This window comes from Palaemon carinicauda, chromosome 42 (assembly GCF_036898095.1).
Source record: "Palaemon carinicauda isolate YSFRI2023 chromosome 42, ASM3689809v2, whole genome shotgun sequence".
Lineage (NCBI taxonomy): Eukaryota > Metazoa > Arthropoda > Malacostraca > Decapoda > Palaemonidae > Palaemon > Palaemon carinicauda.
This window is the reverse complement of record NC_090766.1, coordinates 15,211,085-15,229,629: the sequence shown is the minus strand read 5'-3', so window position 1 is coordinate 15,229,629 and position 18,545 is coordinate 15,211,085. Positions and strand designations below refer to the sequence as shown.

The 18,545-nt window shown below is 40.8% G+C and overlaps 1 long non-coding RNA gene across 1 annotated transcript in view; it reads right to left on the bottom strand.

Annotated features, from left to right (window-relative positions):
* LOC137633196 (uncharacterized) overlaps positions 1 to 11,566 on the bottom strand; it is a 59,600-nt gene extending 48,034 nt beyond the window's left edge. Inside the window, exon 1 of the long non-coding RNA XR_011042161.1 lies at positions 11,459 to 11,566. This is a non-coding gene — a long non-coding RNA (uncharacterized lncRNA). The remainder of the gene's footprint in view (positions 1 to 11,458) is intronic.
* Between the last annotated feature and the right edge of the window lie 6,979 nt (positions 11,567 to 18,545).

Here is an 18,545-nt window from a genome sequence, read left to right as displayed (position 1 = left end):
AGGAGCTCTCACAACAAGAGTGTGGGAGCAGGCAGCCATGCTGGGCGCACAACCGTGGCAGGTTGTAGGCAAACGGGTGCATCGTCAACCTTCTCCGCAGTCGGAGTGTGGGAGCAGACAACAACCAAAGCGGAGTGGTGGTGCGTGGTGGGGACTGCCGTGGGTTGCGGAAACTAACGCATCGCGTCAAAACACGGCAGCTTGACTCCACCCTCCCACTGCTGATGCGGTAGCTCACGCATGTTAACGGAGGGCACGTCGGCTAACGTTAACATGCGTCTGGCAGGGTCGATTGCGCATCGGAGGAGGAGCTCTCCGCAGCCGGAGAGTGGGAGCAGGCAGCCTCAGCGTGAGCTGGGTGCACAACAGTGGCAGGTTGTAGGCTAACGAGAGCAGTGTCAACCTTCTCCGCATGAAACTCCTGCATAACCGCAGCTAACTGAGTCTGTATAGACTGCAGTAAAGACCACTTAGGGCCTACAAAAAACGGCAACAGACGGAGCTACTGTCCGTCGTGACTGAGGGTCTAAAACAGCTGGTGCGGCAACAGACGGAGTTACTGCCTGTTGCGGTACCACCTTGCCTCTCTTGGGAGGTGTGCAGTCGTCGGATGACTGCAGCGAGTCCGAACTGACCCAGTGGCTACACCTAGGCCGTTGGACTTGCGCGGAAGGGACCGACTTGCACTTAAAAGCTGCAAGATTTGGTCCATGGTTTCTTACGAGAAACCTCTTCCGCAGACGAGGAATAAATGGGCTCTCTCGTCTTTGTGTGGGTGGGGCGATCACGTCGGCAAACGTGTGTAGATACGCCCGAAACCACGGAGGGAAAAACGTCTGTTCGTCGATCAAGGCCTGTGGAACCCATAAGTCGTTCGACATTACTTCTCCCCTGGGCTTGGGAGCTTGTAAGAGGTCCCGGACTAGGTGAACAACTGGCACGAACAGACGAACCCTCGAACGCAACACTGTAACACTTTGCGCATATCACTTTATCACTTTTGATTTTCTGTTTGCACTTATTTCACTGAAATCGAAACTTTAACTGATTTCTACCTGAAACACGCAATCCTATCCTTCATTAAAAGGTAGTCATTGCGAAAACAGTTTTACAATGCAACAGAAAAACATAAATAAAGATAAAGAATTCAGTGGCTGGAAAAGAGACTAAACACTAGACCAAATAAACTACGTTTACAATCTCTCACCGCATAAAGCCTGGGAACAAGAATAAAACCCTAGAAACGTTTTACCTTCTTCCCCTACAGCGACTAGGGAGAAGAGTAAAAAACGAGAACAACGTTACCCGCTTGAACGAAACGTTTATTCTCCTCTCTCTCCCTCCGTCTGTATCTCTCTCTCTCTTCTCTCTTGAATTAGCACCTGAGAGAAGAGCCCAATTATATATCGTTAAAACATGTTATTTGCTAAAGGAAAAAACTGATAGGTTTCCCAAATAAAAAGTTCCTTTATTTAGAATTTAAACTCTTTAAGCTAAGAAAGAATGAACGAAACGCTAGAATCGGTTTACTCTTACTGCAAAGTGAAACCGTGAAACACTCTCTCTCTATCATAACGATAGAGCGCAAGTTGAACGTTCTGAACGTCAACAACTGCGGAGACTAAAAACTAAACGTTAGTTCATCTTTGAAAACAGTACGAGACTATCAAAGAAATTCTTCCATAAAACATTAAAAAAGTATTAAATTCTTTAAAGGTTAAATACGATAAAACGGGCTCAATGTAAATTAACTTCGGTTCCAAGTTAGGACCGCCTACTATTAGGAAAGGTCTCATATAAACAAACATAAAAATTTATTTTTATAAGTTTATAATAATTGGAAAGTTAACCGAAGAGGCCTAAAAAGGCGGAGAGATACTGTATAAATAAATGGAACTATAACGTGTTAAGCAAAATTACCAAAAACCTAAACACACTTCCGTCTAAGGGAAGGGTCGGCCATTTAAAAGTGAAAGAGAGTCCATACTCTCTTCGTCACCATAATTAAATCTATAGAAAACGAATTCAAGTTTTGAAATGAAGATAAAACCCCTGCATAGCGAAAGCTCAAAACTGGAATAGTGTACTTCACCAAATCGTTGTGAAAACAAATCCAGTTAGGGACGGCGTATTTAGTAGGTCCTGCCATTGGCACGACAGAGGAAAAATTGGTTCTTTGTTGACATCGAGTACTTGAGTACCTTTGACAGATGGCGCTGTTGATGTACACCCCCACCTGTATAGCGATCGCTGGCGTATTCCGCCCGTAGGTTTTTTCTGTCGAGCAACAGAGTTGCAGCTATATGATCATCAGGTAAGTTTAATATTGAAAAATACAAATTATCTCCGAATTTGTCATTCGCTTCCATACTAACAAACTTTCTGCTATTTATGTAGATGACTCACTCTTAGGAGGGTGGTAAATTTTACTATGGGCTTAGTTATTGACCTGGGTTTCCCTAGTACAGTATTAGACTGTAATCGAGGGACACCTTGCACCTCGCATATCAACACCAGTGAGTATGATAGCGACCTGAGCAACTAAGTAATTGTGAGAGATATCATAAGAACGTCTAGGTAAGAAGATGCTCCTAGTTAAAATAGGAACCCTACACATAAAAGACATTTCACAAGGCCTACCTCACAGAAGACGTTGGGGACGTGTATGAGTATATGCAAAATAGGGAAGTGGTTATTACCTGCAGAGGTTGAAGCCAGCTTTGCAAAGGTACCCATGGCGCTGTTCCTCAAAGGAGGGGAAGATGATGAAAGTAAAAGAGCTTCGCATACTTTCATTCACCCAAGTCTTACCCTGGGTAGCCAATGCCTTCAACCTTCTGATAGTTGTCTAACAATGAGCCCAAGGTATTATTAAGCCACTTATTTGTATCAGCACCACAGGAGTGATAGAGAAAACATATCGGGTCTTCTGTGGGTCACATCTTGTGGGTAGGGTAAGATGAAGATTAGACACGTATCCACCCTACCAATGACACAGTTTGTCACAAAGGACCTGTTCGAAAGCGTGATGGACCATAGGAGCGATACAGAAAACATATCAGGTGTTCTGTGGAGCACGTCTCGTAGGTAGGGTGAGGTAAGAACAGACAAATTTTCACCCTACCAATGGCATGCTTTGTGTCACAAAGGAGCTGCTTGAAAGTGTTAAAGACGGATTCTGCCCTAAAACGTACAGAGCTCTGGGTCATCTCTATGAGGAAAAGAGGGATTCTGTGACTGGTATAGGACCTGTGTCCCTGTCACGGATGAGATCCTTACAACCTCCTTTGACCTTCCTATGGTTAGCGAGGTGTGCTGTGCCTAAGGAGCGAATTTCTTAATTGTTTTCCCAAGGTATGGCCTCAATATAATCCCTGCTGTGAAAAAGAAAAACCATGACGAGTATCTGATACAGTATGCTATACCCTTGGGGCTAAGTAATCGGCCTCCTCGAGGTGTCGAGTAATTACAGGTGTTACAGCCTTGACTACCAAGCGGCAGGTTCCCAGTTGGAGGGCTTGAACCTGAGGTTCAAGCTACCTGGAACAAAATAAGATGTTACTTGGTTTCTCGCCGTGAGTGAGAGACGTTGAGGGAGACCCATAGGGTACATCTCTCTTTTGGTCGAGTGTTACACTGGGGTCACACTGGGAAAGACCTATTTTTGGGATCAGGGGAAGATCTACTGTTTAGAGCCACCCGTCCTGTAGAAGGCTGTATTTCCCCACTACGGGTAATCGGCTCAAACTTTATGGAGAGCAACGATTAGAGGAGATGCTCGATGGACGAGCAAAGGTCTTCTGTTGCCTTAGCCAAAGAGCATGACTTCCTTCATTGGCAATTTATGAGTGCATGACAAGAATAGCATCCTTGAGAAGTGGAAAGATATAGACTTCACTCGACTCGAAGCCACGGAGTATCTAGTTGTAAAGGAAGTCCGTAATGGGTTCTCCAGAGTTGTAGACGTGCCACTGTACGTGACCTGTCTTGCCGACGAGGCTAGACTGAAGCTCTAGTCCAGTTCCTTAATGAGACAAGTCCGACTATAAGTCTGCACTTAAGTGGGGAGAAGCCATCTATTCCATTCTTGGAGAAAATTGCTCGTAAAAGGGAATCGAACAGGAGACAGCAGTCCTTCTCCAGCAAAAAAAGATAAATGCTTGACATTGATATTCATTCAGCTTCCCAAAGGAAAAACTCTAAATCAGAGGCTCTAGGAGGAATACTGCATGGGGGGTGGAATTCCATAAAATCCAAACCCGTGGATAGGATACAGCAAAGGGGAGACCACGTAGGGGCAAGAAATGTTCTCCTGCGAACAGGATACCGACGAATCACTGTCATTCCCTCCTGGCACTTTCCCGAAGGAATATGGTGCCTACTAGGCAATAGAGAGACGTTATCATTCGTGCTCTGATCATAGTCCTAAAGACATATGGTCCTGAAAGTGGCCTACCCCCTTCTTTATGCCTCTATATGAAGCATCAAATCCAGATGGACGAGGAGATCTACTCCTCGAGAGAGATTCTTGTCAGGCAATCTTATAACTAGGACCGTTACTTGTACAGGTCTTCTAGAGGACCAAAGGAAGAACTATCCCTAGTGCCGAAGGACCTGGGATCCGGCCAGTTCTTCAGAGATCGCACTTGATGGGGATTGATGCGGTCTTGTCGGACCTGAAGTTTTTACAGGGTAATGACACAGTCTATGGATATCCGTATAGGATACGACCTTCATGTCATTCCTTCGATTACTCGAATTATAGATCGAGGTAAACTGATGTCTCACAGGAGTTATAGACTTTAAAATTAGTTGGTACGCCGTGGCTAAATGGTTGATCGCAAAACCTTCCTTCGCATAACAAGGTTTGAAGATTAAGCTCATCTCACGAAGAGATACAAAAAGTAGACACTTCTAACCGTCAAAGGCCGGCTGTATCCCGGCGTACCCCGTCTTCCTATGAGATCGGATGTTCCAATCATGAGGAAGAGGGTTAGAGACTGCTTACCATTTCCTACTAGAAAATGGAAGATACAAGATAGTATCCTTGTAGCTAAAATCTGGACTCGCTTTCCTTGACAAAAAGACACGAGCCAATAATTTTGAGCTGGGAGGGGTTTTCTTATGAGAAAGGAATATATTCATTCCCAACCACTCCGACCTAAGGGGGAGCTCCGGTCATGGGAGAAAGTCATCGTCCAACTCCATGAACAAGTCTGAGTTTCATGAAGTGTAAATATGTAAAAGACTTTTCCCCAGAATGGAAGCAGATGGAGGTTAAATGTGTTTCCACTAAGGTCCGAGGTCATAAGGGCCAACAGAGATGAAGAGAACGCAGATTTTCAATATTCTCTGTTATTCTTGTCAGTCACCCATCTAGGGATGACTCGAATCATAGCAAGTATATTGCTATGGCTGTCGATTAGACAGCACTGAAGTTTGTTCTCTAAGAGGGAGAGAATAACAGTAACCTCATGAGGTTGTGTCTCCCGCTAGAGGGGAGAAACAGATTCAAAGAATCTGCCTCCCCTATCACATTCTAGATCCGATTTGCTTCAGGAGACTGTCTTACTAGCGTAGTTCCTATTCAAGCAAAATCGGCTCGTGGGCAGCCCCATAATAAAGAAGACAACAAGGGAGAAGGTAACCACTGAAGCAGCCACCTGGTTCCTGAGGCAATTTGTTTGCAAACCTCCCTGTAGTATGAATGAAGTGTAAATGAAAAACACGTACGTTCAAGGGAGATGAATTCCCGTAAGTGTGCCGGATTCAATGCATAAACCTGGCCACCTTAAAGTGGATCCTTCTGATTCTGCCGAGGGCGAAAAAGTTTTGTGAACCGAAGAAGCCATGTTTGCGATACATGAACAAGAGCCCAAAGAACAGGGGACACTAAGCCTTGCACTAGCGAATTATCCCCATCGCCTGATGAAGGGTGTATTTTTAGATTCCCAAATGGGAAAAAAAAGAAGAAAAAAAAAAACGTAATTCCATCAACTCTCCAGGGTCTAACTGAGTAGTGTAAGAACAAGAGTGAGGAGACACGATCTATGCCGTCTAGGAGAGTGCGCTCCCTTGAGCAGCTCCCTCTCACCAAGTTGCTGTCAAACTAGAAGCCTAGAATAGCGCAGATTTATAGTCATCACTGGACTCCAAGTAGTGAACGTCAGGCAGAAAAATGGCCAGCAAGCAAAAACAACGAGCTACCGTCGTGTAGGACAACGAATGACTAGCTGTTGAACATAAAAACAACAAACAGTGCTATTGATAAGCAACCGGGATAGTCTACATGTTGAAAACCGGCGATTGGCAGCTGACAAATCGGAGATCTGGAAAATCCAAGATCTACCGAATTGGTCAGGATTGTTTCACTCAGACTGTGCTCATGAGCACGAGAGCCTCGTTCTAGGTCTTGAAACGCCTCGTGTGAGCTCATGAGTGTCCCGTTCATGAGTGTGTGCGTCTCTCACGTGAGCGCCTCGCACAAGAGCATGAGCCTCTTGCTTCGAGTATGAGCGCCTCGCATCAGAGTTTCTTGCTCATGAGTGCCAGCATCTCGCATAAGAGCATGAGTATCTCATACGAGAGCGCGAGTGCCCTGCACGAGTCTCGCTCGAGAGCGTCTGGCACAGAAGCAAGAGCGTCTCACTTGAGAGCGTGAGCGTTTCACACGAAAGCTAGAGCGTCTAGCACGAAAACATGTTTTACACGAAAGCACGAGCATTTCACTCGTGAGCGTGAACTTCTAGTTCTTGATTGTGAGCTTATACCTCTCGATATGAGCTTTAAGTTCTTAATTGAGTGTCTAGCCTCGGATACGAGCTTATAGCTCGTGATCATGAGCGTCTAGTTCGTGATCGTGTGCGTCCAGCTCGCAATCGCGAGCGTCTCATCCATGATCACGAGCTCTTTACAACAAGATGCTCACGATCATGATCACGCGAGTCTTGCTCATGACCGTGCGAGTGCAACTCCAGATCGAGAGCATCGTGACCGCGATCGTAGTCACAAGCATCTCCTTCGTGACTGCAGGCATTTAACTCACGATTGAGAGTTGTCATGATCGTCTCTAACGTGATCACGAGTGTCTAGCTCGCGATTGAGGCCACAAGACGCTCGCAATCGCAATCACAAGCGTTGTGCTTGAGCATGTAACTCACAATCATGAGCGCGAGCATGATCGCAATCGGCCCAGTAGTGATCACAAGTGTTAGCTCACGATCTTGACCACAAGACGCTCGGGATCACGGCCACAAGCGCCTCGGGGTCACGAGCATCACACTCACAGCCACGAGAGCGTGTAACTCACGCTCATGAGCGTAAGAGCGATCAGGAGCATCTTGCTTGCAATCACGTAACCGTACATAGGAGTTAAGGAGACTGGCGTCGCAATCATGGTCACGAGCGAGTAATTCATGCACGTAAACGCGAGCGAGACTAACATTCTCCAGAGTTGTAGAGACTGATGTCATAATCCTGGTCACACATAGATGTGTCTGGAAATGAGAAGGCAGATTCACTGGCAAAGAGTGCTGCAGCCAAGTAACTACCAAGAAGGTATCCCATTCCCAATATTAAATTTTTACCTACAATTAAGAATTTTATTTATAATTGGCAACAGCATTCGGATAGTTTACCTGAAAATAAAATGGGAGAAATTAGTAATGTTATATCCCCTTGGAGGTATAAGTTGAAGACTACTCTTTGTCGTCTAAGCATTGGTCACACTCGGATGACACATGAGTTTTTGCTGGCTGGCCAACATCAACCATATTGCGACGACTGTTTGGTAACACTGACAGTGAGGCATTTATTAACCAAATGCCCCACATATAGTAGTGAGAGAAATAGATATCTGTTTGAGGCTCAAGGTGAGGATGGCAGGTTCATCCTTGCCAAGATTCTTGGACATGATGTGTATTACCATGCTAGTTTTATTTCTAGCTTTATTTCAGAATCAGGTCTTCTGAAAGATATTTAACTTTTAAAATGACATCTTTGCTTTTATAGTTTTAATTGAATATTCTTTTATTTTCTATTTACAATAAACGATATCGGTATTAATGACCTTAGATGTCAGGATGCCAGAAAACCTCAAATTAATCAATAAATCACGACAGTGAAACTTACACCCGTGAGCGTGAGGGCGCTCACGAACGACTAGCTCGTGATCATAAGCGTCCTTAAAGATAAAGCAACTAGACACACGAACGTGTTACACTCACAATCGTAAGCGTGAACGCGAACGTGAGCATCTCTCTCGTGAGCGTGAGCGCGATCGTGAGCATCTTGCTTGCCAGTGTGAGCGCAATCGTGAGCGTCTTGCTCGTGATCACTAGTATCTAACTCATGATCGTGAGTGTTCTCAAAGGTTGAGGAAAGACTAGTGTCGCAATCGAGGTCACAAGTGTCTCGCTCATGAGCGTGAGCACTAACTTGAGTGTCTGGCTCATGATCACAAGCGTCTAGCTCGTGATCATGACCACAAAACGCTCGTGATCGAGACCACGAGTGGCTTGAGCTCAATACTGTGAGTGTATAACTCACGATCCTAAGTGTGAGCGTTAACATGCGAAAAGGTAGTGTAAGGACTCTCCCTCGAAAGGGGAATATCTTACATCTGGAGGCGAACCTCCGAGCAGCACTCGATTTTCCTTCAACAAGTTCTATTTCATAGGAAGGTTAACATAACGGGTTGCTAGAGAAAAGAAGCCAAGGCTTAATTCTGAGCTGTCCCCGAAGGGATTTCCGCGACGGGAATCCTGCCGGAGTAATCCCCCGAAGGGGAGACGAACAGGTGTTCGTCATCAAGAAGAAGAACGTCGAGATCGCAATAACCTACAATATCGTGACCATAGCGATCTCTGTGACAATCATTGATCATCAAAAAAGACGCCCTTATAGGTGTCTAACATCCGATTGTCGAGAACGACAACCTGACCTACCAGGATGACGAGGTGATGAGTCTCGCCCCTGCGATCGTTGAACAGAATAAAATTCTGATCACATCATTGGACTGTCGCGAACGACATTCTCATCAACCAGGAAGACGAGGTGACGAGTCTTGCCCCAGCGATCGTTAAGGAGAAGGAAAGTCCATCGATTCAGTGATTGTCGAGTAAGCCATGGGTTGACAATCATCCTTGATCTGCAATCCTCAATCTGCATATGCACTGAAACATTGCCTGTAGGGAGAGAAAAATTGCGCAATGTTGGAAGATGACGAGATCGGCAGAAGGCGAGAAGACTCGTCGTCAGTAGAAGTCAAAGGAAGGACAAACGGGTAGACTTAGTCACGAGCTAAGACATCTGAAATCGCAACATTACCCTGTAATGGAGCGTCGCGTAATACACAGGTCATATCTGTAAAGAAAAGAATGAGCATAAAGCAATAGTGGTAAATGGCTAAGCAATAAAAGGAGAGGAGACGTCCGCACTCTACCAGCCAAAAGTAAATCGAGACATGGTTCATTGAACCGTGATTAGATATAGACGGCTGGGAAGCCCCCAGCCACCCCCTACCTATCCACTGTTTGTGGTTTGGTAGGGTTGCCACCTAGCACTTGAAATCTATTTGCTGCCTTCCAGCTAGCTACGCAATTAGTATATCTACATAAATAGCGGAAGATTTGTTAGTATGGGAACAACTAATTCTGCGCTATCACATAAAAAAATGTGGCATGTCGAGTAAAAAAATAACCACTTTCCACCAACAGGTCGACACTGCTGAAGCGACAGTGGTCTCTCCCCCACACAGCCTAGCGTGTAGTATTTTTGTGCAAATGTGCACAACAACCAAACACTACGCAGCTGGAACTGTGAAGTGCACACTTCCATAGATTTATTTTTATTTTTTCATAAACTGAAGGATATAGCTACTGACAATAAGCTTAAGGATTTCCTATTATAGGCTATAAGTATAAAGAAAGAATTAAAAGAAAAAAATCCTTATATTGAATGGTATCCATAATAAATAAAAATAGGGCATGCTGCAGTTCCACAGTGCCTATACACAAGCCGCCACTGATAGGGGGTTCCCGACAACAGTATATGGGATTCAAAATAGTATATTTACAAAGATCTATTTAACTGAGCAAGTTCCAGTATCCTAACCAATATTGTACTATTCTGTAATAAAACACAACTATCAATATCCGTAAAGTAACATGCGCAATGAAATTAAAAGCTCAACGAGACTAGTTCAATACACTGGATTAAAATAATCTCATTGCCTATGGTAACAAGTATATCACAGCATTTAACTAAATTTTTGGTATTTGAGCATAAGACGCCAATATCAGTTAAGTGGGTACGTTACATAACATGAATTATTCAGGTTTCTGTCCGTTACTATCCTCAAAATCATTAAAAATAAAATACTAAAAATCACTTAGAACACATTTTTTCTGAAAAGATGGCTAATTGTGCAATTATACCCAGGGTTTGGTAAGTAAGAGCACGTTCTCTTAGGTTAGGTGGGAACCTTAAGCTAGGTCACATAACATTTTTGTTTACATTGTGAAATATTGTTTTACAGGGATACCTTTGTTATTCGGGAGTATTTTATCGACATCATTCGCATATGTTCAAAACACTTAAAAATACACCAAGACCACATTTTTTTCAAAAGGGCTATTCTACTGGTTGGTAGGTTGGTCTAGGCACCAGCCATCCTTTGTGATGCTACTGCTAAAGAGTATTGGGCCCTTGGACTGGCCAGATAGTACTACATTGGATCCCTCTCTCGTTACAGCTCATTTTTACATTGCATTTACCTCTTTCCTCCTACACCCGACAACATTAACATAACAGAAATTTTTTTTGGGTGTATGTACGATACCACCCACCTGTAAGTACTGATGGCGGCTAACTATGAATACAGCAGTTTGAGTTGGGTTGCAGAAGGGTGCTAGGCCCACACCACGGTTAGGTAAGGATACGGCTTGCAGGCAATTAAGGGGGGGGGGAGTTTAAGTTAGTTAATGTCCATTTTTTATGCACGCGGGAGGAACTGGCCGTTGATATACAAAAGTCCTAAAATTTTCTTCAACCACTTAACCACCAACTTTCCACTTTGTGAGGGTAGCAAAGACTCCTAAGCTTTGGAAAGCAGCTCTTCTAGAGGGGCACTTCAAAATCAAACCACGGTTCTCTAGTCTTGGGTAATGTTATGGCCTTCGTGCCATAGTCTTTCACTATATTGGGTTAGTTCTCTTGCTTGAGGGTAAACACGGGTACACTTTTCTGTTTCCTTATTTCACTTCCTCATTAGGGAACTTTTCCTGTTGCATCCCTTTAGCTTATAATATCCTGATTTTCTAAAAGGGTTGTATGTTTGCTAACGATATGAAACCTTACAAAATTTTTGCATAAATAAAAGAAAACGTATACATCACCTTAAATAATGGTATTTAAACATTTAAAACAAATTCCAAGATTCGTATGCAACGTTACCTACCTTTGCCCGTCCTCCAGATTCTTCCTATCCTTGAACCAGCTCATAATGGACATACTTCAAGGCAAAAGTCACACGTGATCGTCTGACACAAAATGACATGAGTTCCAGTGTTGCCAGACGGGTTACTGTAAAATTCCCCAAAACTCATAATAAAAAATCCCCAAAACCACCCAAAAATCCACAAATATATTTTCTTCTGATCATGTAGGCTTTACTCATATAGAAATTACTCACCATACTTCATATAGAGTGTTAAGTAAACTAATTGCAACAATATAAAGATTTACTAATTTTTGTATCTTCTTCATAAATATTTTTTAAAGAATATCCCCATCAAACACCCAAAATTCCCAAATCTAGGGATAAATCCCCGTATCTGGCAACACTGGACATGACACTGAATGGATGTTGCATTGTCTGGAGTGGGCGGTCGTCACTCGTCAATCGTCATTGACGTCTCCTTGATTCGTCAGTCACTCAGTCGTCAGTAACTGTCGTACTCGGCAGTCGGCATCATGAAAATTAAATTTGGTTCATTAATGTCATTTGAAGTTATCAAATATTATAATGATTTAGAATTATGAGAAATTTAAATTAATTTATTGAGCGAATTAATTGTATCAGTGTGTGTAACATCAAAAATACTACCAGAAGAGTAACTTCTGGAGGTTATTGCCAACGTACTGGACGTTTTTTTTTTTTTTCAGATTGTCGATCTCTGGATAGTGATCAAACAGCATCCAGTCTTTAAAATTCACACAACTGACTCAAATCTTAATCACTCGAGCTGCATTTGACGATATGCAAATGCAATTGACTTAAATACATTTCTTTGTCGCAGAGGTAAACAAACATGGCGGTCTAGTGAAAGGCTGGATTTTAGGTTGCATTTACATTAGGAGAAAAGATTTTCATACCGCATGTGGTTTAATCTATGCACTAGTTAGGAATGAAGAAAGACAGTAAGAAGAATTTAATAGATAAGATATCTATTGGGATATACTCTTTGGTAAGAATCTTCTTAAAAATTTAAAGGGAGAACCTTTAGCCCACATTTGACATTTTTATAACATTTGGCCAATATTTTGTTCCTTTAAAAAGACTTGAAAATATATGACTAGAGGTGAATCTGTGTACTACACTAAAAATAAAACATACTGCAAAAACTGAATAGAGTCAGTAGACTATACATTTCAAAGAAAAAAAAAGTGAAGAAGGAATGATTGAAAACTTCAGTAAACGGTCACAAGAAATTCCTGATTTAGATACAAAATATGGCCTCGCAAATCTTTGACCTATATCAAGGATGAATATGGTTTAGTTTATTCTGGGGTCTGCATACCTTGTCCCAATTATCATACACAAAAATTTTAAGCACTCTGTGGACTTTTTAAACATAGGCTACAGCAGTGGCTCTTAAACTTTTTTGCCTTGCGCCCCCTTCTGCATTAAGCATAGGCTAGGTCCCACGCCCCCCCCCCCTCCCCACCCTTGAAATTTTTGCCAAAGTAGAAAATACCGTATGTACAGTATGTATGTATTGTTTTTATAAACAATATGTTGCGTTTTGTATGCTAATATACTTCATTGGTTATGTGAGTATATGGATGAATGATAGATTTTTCTTTCATTGCTGTTGATTTTTTATAGGAATGCACTGTAATATATTTCAATAAAATAAACATTGTTCATAGAAAATGGGTAAAATGAATATATTATGATGAAACAAAATTTTATCATAATCTTTCTTCAAACTGTTTTAGCATTATACAGATTACAGTTATTACATTGATAGAAAATACTGGAAAAAATACTAATTACTACAAAATTAACATAATTTCTACTCTTAATACAATCATCCATGGATCATGACCACATCAACAAATATTACATATCCTCCTTAGTAATTGATCTATCCATATTTATGTAGTATTGTAAAACAAAAGACATCACAAATACTACATTTTTATTTTCATTGTTACTATCTTAACTACTTGCGACCCCTTTGAAAGCTCCTGGCGCCCCCCCCCCCCCAAGTTTAAGAATCACTGGGCTACAGTATACAGTGCGTAGGCCTACACAAGTATATCGTATTTATAAACGATATTCGCAGTTGAGCAACTCATTTTGAGTTATAAGAAACGTAGTCTTTTTTTATTATTATTGAAAACGTCCTAGCCACATTTCAATCAGTAATTAATTCTCTTAGCATCCTGCTTTTCCAACTCGAACTGTAGCTTAGCAAATAACAACAATAAAAGCTACAATAATATAGACTTCTTATTTGTAAAATATAATCACAATTTTGTTATCGAAGATTCTAAATTTAATTTTTGCGTCCAAACATCAGCATATGAAGCTGTGCCCTAATATTACATTAAAATTTGTCTGAACGATCGATATTTAAAGTTACTCCAATTCTACACACAAAGTTTGTAGCATGCCTACGAATTTACTCTATAGTCACTATTTGTATTTTTTCTTTTCTTAAAAAAAGAAGTGCTGTCTTGGAATGTATATGACAAAATTGATTACTGAAGGTCCTGTAGAGAGTAGGATTCCCATTTAAATTTAGCATAGGACATGAAAAGTAACCCTTAAAATAATACACGACAAAATCCGGATATTTTTGTATTATTCGTGATTACCATAACATTTTTCATATAATTTTGATGTCCGCCTCGAACTTATTAACTTTTTTAAAATGACCATATCTCTGACAGTAAGAATAATTTAACTTATTAGGTACGCATACTAGACGTTCCTCAATGTTAAAGAAGTATCAAAATTAACATGGATATCATAAATTGTTTTAAGAGTTTTCTGATCATAATTCAAAATGATATGGAGACTACCATCTGAAGCAGGATTTTGAAATATCTCTTTTACATTGGCAGTAAATAAAGAATTGTGTCAAGCTGTCAATTAATGCATTTTTCACATTGATTTCTCCAAATAAACATTGCAAATCGTAATATTTGTTTCATTTCCCACTCTTCTTAAGGTAGTAAGTTAGGCAAGGTACCAGGCATCCGTTGAATTACTACCGTTAGTGTTATTGGGTCCTTTGACTGATTGAATAATTTAAAGTTTTCAGGCATCCTGACATCTAAGGTCATTGGCGCCGAATTGAGTCCTTTGACTGGCCAGATAGTAATAGGCCTACTGTGGACCCCTCTTTAGTTAAGGCTCACTTTTCCTTTATATACACCGATAATTCTGGCCTATTATTCACACTTCTCTTCTTTCATCATACACTTGAAAACACGAAACTAACCGAAAAATTCTTCTCTGAAAAGAAATACAAGTATACAGAGGGTCGCACACTACGCTTCTAGTAGTGTGCCCACAATCAATGTTGTTGAGAGAGCAACGAGGAACTTAGACCCTGAATTCGAAATGATGTAAAACTTTGGGTGTAATTAACCGTAAATAGCCTACTGATCATTAATACAACTGTTAACTAGTCATATTAACCTACATTATAAATAGAAAACAAAGTTTTAGTTTATAAATAAGAATTCTTTAGATAGTAGTAGGCATTTTCTTCATGGTCATGGTAATTTTGAATTAATTGCTATCGGTACAATCGTCTTGTGGAGCTAAAAGATTTCCATAGGAGGCCTTAAAAAATTTTTGTCGTTAATCTATGATGATATTTTAGTTTTGCTAATTTCATTTGATAACGAACTGTGACTCATTGAACATCGTTTACACTTATTGGAATAAGAACGTGGGTCTTGCAGCAGCGATGTGTTGTGAATTAAGGGACCAGACAAAGTCAAATATTTTAGCCAGCAAAGAGAATGGAAAAGATAGACATCGAATGGTCAAGAATAAGGGATGAACCAACAGGCTAAAAGGTTAAAGGTGTCTGGTTTCAGTTTCATCAGAATAGATGCTCACCAGAACGACAGCCGGGCAGGCCCAACCCCCACTGTGGTGCCCTACCACAGCAGTGGCCTCCCCCAGTAAACAGCTTAAACTCACGGTCCCGGGCGGGGATCGATGTGCTGCCATGCGAATGCTTGGCAAATACGTTACCACTGTACTAGCCAGAAGTGACGAATTGCAATTCATAGGGTAAAGTGGTTACAGAACATATGATAGCACAGCATGATTTATTGCTTCATCATAATCTGTGGGTACTTTGACTCTATCCAATTTCAAGGGGCCTCTTTCTGAGTGGGGATACCTTAACGTGGTGAAAGGGTTTTGGTATAGACATGATATCGCCAAAGCCGTACTAGTCAGGGCCACCCATACAAGGCTAGTTTGCTGTGAGCGAGACTAAAGTTTCTCACCATCACCAATCCGCAGTGACCAGAGTGATGATGAAAACTGGCCAAAACTCATGTCTGAGGTCTTTGTCCTACAGTGCACTAGAAACGACGGCATTTGTTGTTGTAATTTCAAGGAATAAATTGCAAAATTCAACTTCAGTTCGTATGGCACATGAAATGCAAAAGACCGTCACTAAATACCTTTTAGTTAAATTTCATCAATTCGTTTTCCATATGGCCATATGCAAAAAGGGTACAAATTAACTAAGATAAGTAGGCATGAATAATATCCTTTTCTAAATAGGTAAAGTCAGGTAAGGGGTCTATACATAAACCCTGTCTCACACTTGAGAGTTCATAGCGATGAGAGGACCAAGTAATTAAAACGGAAATTGAATTCAAATACAACAAAATCATATCAAAAGGTGTCAGTAAAAATACATATTGCGCACTCATCATATCACAGATTTAAGAATAACATTTACTATCTAACAATGGTATTAATATGGATACTTCCAAACCCAAAAGTAACCGGAACTACCTTAAGGTGTTGGGTACGTTCTGGATTGGGTGTTTCGAACCCCCAACACCCTCAGTCTTTGGTAAAATATAGGTCAGTGGTATCTATGGAAGCTCAACCTAACCCAATAGACACCCATTATTACGTAGCTGGGCACTGTATCATCATCTTCGAACGTATAGACTTACCTCAAAAGGTGGCATGCCAGGCATGGCTTGTAGGTTATTTGGTACAGGTAGGCTACACATGAAAACAGTCAGAAAAGTTTAATGTAATATGTAGCCTAATACACATCTGAATGTAAAAGCTCATTCAAAACACATCAAGATCATCAAAATTATCGAACTCAAGTTCTGAATTTGATTATCGATGGCATGCATATACAAAAAATAACAAAACTTCCAAAGTTTGGTAAAAATAGTGCCTTGTGGAGCCCAGTTAAAAGTTTGAACTAATCTCTCTTGGGGAGTGCAAAGAACATGCCCAAATCATCTCCACATCTACCTTTCACCATGATCTCATCCACATTTGGCACTCGAGTAATCTCTCTTATAGATTCATTTTAATCTTGTTCTGCCATTTAACTCCCAATATTCTATTGAGGCCTTTTGTTCTCAAACCTGCAAAATCCGTTGGATATTGTTTCATTGTTATACCACAACTCATGTTTATACAATAACCCCAATCTCGTTAAACCGAGGCCCTTTGCGTCAATAGGCCTAGGAGAAGATGATGATGACGTTCAACTGATATATATCCTGATTTTTATATGTACTTTCAGGCGATTTGATTCCCAAATTTTACTTAACCTAGCAGCCCTAGCTATTGTCTGATTTGCTATTTTCAATCTTTCATTAAATTCCAATTCTAAAGACCCTGTATTAGAGAACATAGTTCATAAATACTTAAATGATTCTAGCTCATTAATCCTTTCTCCTTCCAATGATATTTTGTCTTCCATTGCATATCCATTCTCATCATCTCTGACTTTCTTCTATTTATCTTGAGTTCAACCTCCTGTGATATTTCATGCATTCTGGTTAGGAAGCAAATCCTGTAATATTCTGCTAATAATGATAGCGTTATCAGTATACTCTAGGTCTGCTAATTTCCTATTACCGATCCAGTCCAATCCTTCTCCACCATCCCCAACTGTTCTATGCATTACAAAATCCATGGAGAGGATAAACAACATACGTTAGGTGACAACACATTCCCTTGGAGTACTTCGATGTTCACTGGAAATTCGTTTGGTGGGACTTTCTTCTATTTATCTGAGTCCAACCTCCTGTGATATTTCATGCATTCTGGTTAGGAAGCAAATCCTGTAATATTCTGCTAATAAGGACAGCGTTATCAGTATACTCTAGGTCTGCTAATTTCCTATTACCGATCCAGTCCAATCCTTCTCCACCATCCCCAACTGTTCTATGCATTACAAAATCCATGGAGAGGATAAACAACATACGTTAGGTGACAACACATTCCCTTGGAGTACTCCGATGTTCACTGGAAATTCATTTGGTGGGACGCCACTAACATTAACTTTGCACTTGCTATCATCATGACCAGACTTAATAAAATCTACAGATTTAAGAGAAATTACACAAGACTCCACAAAATTGGCCGGTGCACACTATCAACATAGTCCACAAATGCCATCAAAAGTGGATTTCTACTGTATATTCTACACATTACTGTACTTAAAATTTGGTCAGTATAACCTCTACCTTTTCTAAATCCTGCTTGTTCATCTCTCAATTTCTCATCAACCTCTGTAACTAGACAAGTGGAAATTTCTGAAGATGTTTCAGATTAGCAATGGTCCGAATTTATGAGTATTAATAGGAAATAAGTGATTACTAGGTTTACACTTTTAAAACAATCCCCAGTTGTGGAACACCTGCTCAACACCTCCGTGACTTTAATTAAGATATTGTAAGATTTCAGCAGTTTACATAACTCGATTACTTAAGAAATAATTGACAAATAGATTACATAGAGAGGCCAAAAATATGTTCATAATTATCAATGACTATATCGACCATTTGTTTCTGCCGAAGTGGCAAAGAAATCCTGTTTATAACTGGAATAGTAGTGACACATTTTAAAGGACACCATAAGCACTTGTGCTTCATATGATGATTAATTATTTAATTGTGGTTAAATACACCGGTAACTCACCTTAACTATCTCCAGTAAAGTTAAACAGGCTCAAGATCATCACACCCTGCTTGCACTATGAGAGAACACTGATAACACCACTGGTGTTACAGCACACAAA